A 6,342-nucleotide genomic window follows, 5' to 3' on the forward strand; every position below is an offset into this window, starting at 1 on the left:
CCAACCAAATTAAATAATCAATAAAAAATTTATTTACATATTTTAATTCAATTTGTTAAATCTCCCACTAATTTTGGATTAGTGTCAATGGGCACATAGATTCTCAGGTCTCATCATTTTTCGTTATGGGGTAAGATGTAAACAAATAAGTGGACGCTCCAAAGGGAAAGGGCATATTCTTGCCCCCTTTAGGCTTTGTATAATATATATTATATATTCATTTTTGCTCCTGATTTTGCTTTAACTAACTTTTCATGTGTTTATGGTTCCATTTTCTTCTTTGGAGAGGAACCTTTTTTCCTCTCTATGGTATAATTGATCCAACATTTCCTATATTTGTATTACTTTTCATATCCTTCATTTATGATCTATTAAATTTTTATATTAATTTTAAGGGTTTTTTTTAATATTTTAAAATGATTTCAATATAATATTTATCCATAAAATTTCTATCACATCATCATTCATATATATATATTGTCATGTCAACACATTAGCTTATTACATCAATAATATAAGTTGTTACATTAATATAATTAATTATTATGATAATATCGTAACAAACAATAATAAATTTTGTTGATTGAAAAAAATATTAATACCATCTAAAAAATTCGAAGATGAGAATAATGTAATTATAAAAAGAAGTACAACATTATTAATTTGAGACAAGTAAAAATGAATATTCTTGCCCAGTTGCCCCATCTAAATATATATTCGTTTCTGGCCATGACTTTGCTTTAACTAACCCTATATTTGTTTATGGTTCCGTTATGTTCTTTTGAAAGGGAATCATTTTCCACTCTATGATATAATTGACCCTGCATTTGCCTATATTAATTTTAATATGTTAATCATTCGTATTATATTATATTTATTTTTTTACTTTCCCGGTTTTCAAGGTCTCGTTCTAATTAATCTGGATTGACTCGTGTCGCGCACTTGGTTTTGGTGGGTAAGTCTCTCAGCGGGAATTTCCTGCATACACAAGGACTTAAATCTGAGACATGTTAATTATTTATATTATAGTTTTCTTGATAAATTCTAAATCTAATCCTAATTTTATCTAGAGAAGAGGACAAGGAGATATTCTAAAAGAAAAAAAAGAGTGCTCTTAATAGGTCTAAAACTCATGACCTAAAGAATATGAAGAAATAAAAAGAAACAACTTAACCAAACGATTAAACGTGTTTACTTAATTATTTATATTATATTATTATGTTGATATTTGCAGTCGAAAATATATATAGTGTATCATATTTTTTTAATTTAAGGATAAATCATATTTACATATATTTTACAATGAATAAACTGTCTACATATGCAACATGGAGTTGTTCGAAAACACATGCAACATGAAGTATATTAATGCTATAGTGATCAGGAATAGATCGAGTAATTAATAGAGTAAATTATTTTTAAAAAATTTAAATTCTCATGTAATTTAAATATTATTCATTTTTTTATAATCTAATTTTACATCTTAGAATATTATGAATTCATATTATAACATAATCCTCATAAATGTTCCTCATCATGATCTATAAAAATGCAAAAGAAAAATAAATACTCTGAGTGGAAGATAAGAAGATGACCCGATAAAGGAATTATACGTCGGGGACCATTACGAAATTGACACCTTGGTTTGATGCGTTTCCTTTGTCTTTTCCTTCTTATTCTCTCTCATTTTCCTTTGGGGAAAAACCCCAGAAATATTGGACTTTGGATACGTGTGAAAACTTCTCAAAGGTGTTTCTATATATGCAAGGTGTTGCAGGAACAAAGACACCATGCAACGCAATAAAATTGATCTTGATTCTTTCGTCTTTGTGAGCTTTAAATTTACAGACAAAGAGTATGTGGAGTAGGAAGAAAAAGAAGAAGAAGATACCAGGCATTGATAACCATTCCTCTTCAGGTTGCACCTCGTAGAGGATTTTGAAGGGGTTTTGAAGGCAAGTCATTGGAGGCAAAGGGAAGGTTACGCCTTTCTTTCTGATCTTTTTTTTTTTTTACTTTACATGTTCCATTTTCATTTCTGCATCTTCGTTTTCAATTCTGAGTTGAGAGATTCAGATCGAAATGAACTCATCGCTTGTTCTTTTCATTGTTTGTTGAACAAAAAAATGGGATCTTGTAATGTCACCTTTGCCGTTATATTTCCTGCTGTTTCAGCGGATAAACGAAGGCCCATTTCATATTATGAATAATTGCTCTTCACCAGTATGTTGTACGACACAAGTTCCATCATGTTCTATGCGTTTAGTCTTTATACATGTTTGCAGATACAGAATGTGCAAGACAAATTCGTCTCGAAAGAAAAGCAGTGTCCGGCATATATTCGAATATGAATACAAAAGATGCAGCTTCCAATAACGAAAACCTTGCAGCTCTTTGCTTTGTTGACATTCTCAGTACAAAAGAAGCTGCAAGGATCCCAAGACTTTCAAACCCCAAATTTACTAACAATGATTGTCATGTTGAATTGAAAATTTGTGTCAAAAGCAGCAATAGCATCAGATATATTATCGAATAGAATGCATGTAAAATGCAGATCAATCCATTTCATAACCTATAACCTTCCATAAATCAACATTTATGAGATAATAGATCCTTCGTCTCGTATTTGACACGAACACGATATGAGCTCACAAGAGATGGGAGGCATGTCATATAAATCCGATTCTCAACGTTTCGTTTCAATAAGACTCTTCTAGAAAAATGTTCACTACAAAACTATGCACCGCATTCTCGAGGGGGAATTATAATCATATCTTATTATCTTCGTATTCGTCGTCAACTCAAGGTTCCGCTGCAATAAATATAAGGCGGCTAGGTCCGACTGCAGAACTTTAGGCTCTAGTCAAGTTCTAGACTCTTTTTCATTGCTTCATAAACCAAATATGTAATGCTTGCAGATGGGACAACCTTCAGAAGATTAGGGAGAAGTCCTTTGTAAAAACCTCTATAACCTTCATTCCGAAAGGTTTTCCAAAATACATCAGACATTCCGTTATATGCAACATCTGCGGTAGCACGTTGAGCTTGCATTCTGGAAAAACAAAGAAATCAGCAATATGTTACACTGATACGAATTAACCACAATTACCAGAACAAAAAGACATCTACACATTATAATCATACCTCGTTCGAATAACCTGCAAAGGATAAACACAGGTTGCTCCCAAAGATCCAGAAATTGTTCCACAGCCTAGTTGCACAAGTGGACCGGGTTCTATGAAAACATGAAAGGGTCATCAGAGAGCATTTTGAGTAAGAAATTCAGAAGAAGCTCCCAAGTTAGTGAAAAATAAGAAAACAAAAAGGCAGATAGAAAAGTACCACTATCTTTAAGAATATATGACCTTGAAATATCTTTCAAGGTCTCATAGACAGTAAGGTCAATGCCAGAATAAGGGATGATCCCAAGAAGAGATGGGACAAGACCTTTATAGAATGCTCGAGGTCCCTCCTGAACCCATATGTCCTTAGTTAATTTCCCCAAGTTTGGTGGCTTTCCACCTTCAGAAGCACAAGTCTGTAATCGAGTTTTTACAAGATCCATTGGGTAGATAGCACATTGTGCCACTGCACCGGCCAATCCACCAGCTAGAAGTCTCCCACTGGCGCCTATATCATCACTCTTATCCCCCGTACTGTCTCCTATTACATTCTTCAACATTTCATATGCATAGAACTTTATGGCACTTTCAGGAGCTACCTTGACAACATTTAACCCATTGCCACGGAAAAACCCTAAAACACCATCTTCCTTCAATATCTTTTTTACAGCTGGCAGAATATTAGCATTTGTTGTTTGCACTTGTAAAACAACCTTGAGGCGATCGAGAGGAGCAGTTGCAGTGCGAGAAGCTGCTCCGGCTATTCCTCCTGCAATAAAATACTTGCTGCTCTTAACATGCATATTGATGCCTTGAGGAATAACAGCCGTTTCTCCGATATCTACGAGGCAAACCTTTTCCCAATGATGATAGATGCTTTTCATAGTAGCTTCATGAGGATAGAGTAGAAGGAAATCTCTCCATTCTTCGAATGTAATAATTCCATTGTTGTCCTTATCAACATGCTCTACAAATCATGCAAGCTCCTCATCATCGATATGAATCCCTGCAAAATAAAAACTGCCAGGGCTTATAAGATGAAAACAACTGTTGAATTGCAATCATGGAAACTACCAGCCACTCAACATCCAGCAAAACAAACTTGACATATAATTCTTATACCGACAAGAAACTGTCTCTTAATAGGGCATTACGAGTAAACTAACAAGACGGCCTCAGAGGTCAAGCCCGACAAACCTTTCCCTCAATGGTGGCAAACTCACTTGACACCTGACATAGATCCTTAGTTGCCAAACCGTAGGATTAGCCAATGCGCCTCAATAAATACAGATACATTCATAAAAGAAATAGAACAAACCTATAAGTTCAGATTTCAGCTCAGCAAAACTTTAGTTTCAGAATAATTTGCAACTTAAAGAACACAAATCTGAACAACAGAAGAACAGAAAAATAAAAAATACATCCCAATTCCCTTCTTCTTTGGTTGATTTAAGAACTAAAACACAAAAAGTTTAATACATCCACACCACGGGACACATATCTGGCGAGAGAAAATTTATACCCTCTCATAATCTTCCATTGAGATTATTTCAAACAAAGGCATTGCCTAACTGTAACCTATTCCGGATTCTGTTCAGAAATTAGAACAAGAGAATGCATTCCCAGTTTCCCACAACTTGAAATGTAATCTATTCTGAACAACGCATACTGCCAGAATTCAAATTGCAAACCAAATTAGTGGTTTTGGATTAATTACTTTTAATGACATCTACTTTCCTTACAGGTACCTAGCAGTTCCGATTGAAAACAAGTTTTTATTAACGAATGGGGTATTCAAAAGATTGAAAACAACATAAAACCTCTAAATTTATAAGCAAACAATCACACATTGTTCAAACTTTATAATGATTTCATTGTCAACCTCAATCAATGCAACAACCTCACCAGACCAATCAAGCATAAAATTCAATTAATACGAAAATGCAATGAGAAAGAGCGTGGCATACCAGCCTTGACAAGCGCATCCCAAAGCTCCTCAGGCAAAATGCAGCCATTGTGTTTCACGTCAATAGCTTGGAAAATCCTATAAAGCTCAAGCTCTTTATCATCCATGTACCTTTTAAATTCTTGATAATCCACGCGCCCATCTCTGTTGGCGTCACAAACTTTCAACAGATCGTTGGCGTACTTGTACTCGGCCGGAATCTGGAGCGCCGATAGACCCTTCTCGGTCTGGTCATAATCCAGGAATCCCACATTGGCTGCATCGAAAAAATTGAACAAACCCCGAATCCTCAAATCCCTTTCTTCCTTCGTCTCGCGCAATGCCAAGAGAACATAATCCATTGTGACGGGTCCGGGTTTCTTGACGGGGTTGATACATTCGGGTTCGGGTTTGGGTTTCGCCTCCATCTTAGGCAAGCCTACATGTTCCACGCCCTGCTCTGTTGCGCCAGACATAGTAACAACAACAAAACGATGACGTTTGTGATTACCTTAAGTAAGAATTCACCTATTTTTTTTTTATTTTTTTTTTGCGAACGGCGTCTCTTGGAACTGTTCTTATCTGCAATCATGGAGGTTCGGAAAGAAAAAAAAGATGTCTTTTTTTTATATATATAAAATCGGAAACAAAGAACATAAAAAGTATTTTTTTTTCCTACTTGGTTTGTTAAATGGAGCGTACAAATAATATACCGCAAGAATCAATTAAGGAAAGGATCCAAAAACTTGAGTGAAAACAAGAAAAAGACTTTCTTTTGGTAAGGTCGGTCAAAAAAGAAGGGAAACCAGGGTCAAAATTCCAAGGAACAGGCTTCCAGAATCAAAACAAAATTGAGATGAATTCCAACTCTTCAATGGGTTTTGATTGCTTTCTTTTTTGTATTTTCCAAAGATCAAAATCAATCAAGCAAACAATAACACGACCGGATTGAAGGAAGGAAGGAAGGAAGGAAAAACAGGGCGGGTTTAAGTAAAGAGAGACGAAGATATTGGGAATAAACACGTGCAAGATTATTTAAGGTTGGTATGGTTCAAGGTCCAGATCATGGTATAACACATATTGACTCAAAATTAAATTCCTTTTAAACAAAAAAAACATGGAGTTTGAGAGCGATTTGAATTGTGAACAAGAGGAACATCCTATATGTTAATTTCCTTGGGTCGGTTAAAAAAATTAATTGTGATTTTATTAATATAAAATCGAATTGACTAATGGATTTTAAGCATGCGATCAAATATTATTGAATTTATAGTA

At 34.7% G+C, this 6,342-nt stretch overlaps 1 pseudogene; it reads right to left on the reverse strand.

The window, feature by feature from the left end:
* Positions 1-2,626: 2,626 nt before the first annotated feature.
* Positions 2,627-5,622, reverse strand: LOC120127588 (annotated as a pseudogene).
* Positions 5,623-6,342: the final 720 nt, after the last annotated feature.

The sequence above is a fragment of the Hibiscus syriacus genome, unplaced genomic scaffold (genome assembly GCF_006381635.1).
Source record: "Hibiscus syriacus cultivar Baekdansim isolate YM2019G1 unplaced genomic scaffold, ASM638163v2 tig00110469_pilon, whole genome shotgun sequence".
NCBI lineage: Eukaryota > Viridiplantae > Streptophyta > Magnoliopsida > Malvales > Malvaceae > Hibiscus > Hibiscus syriacus.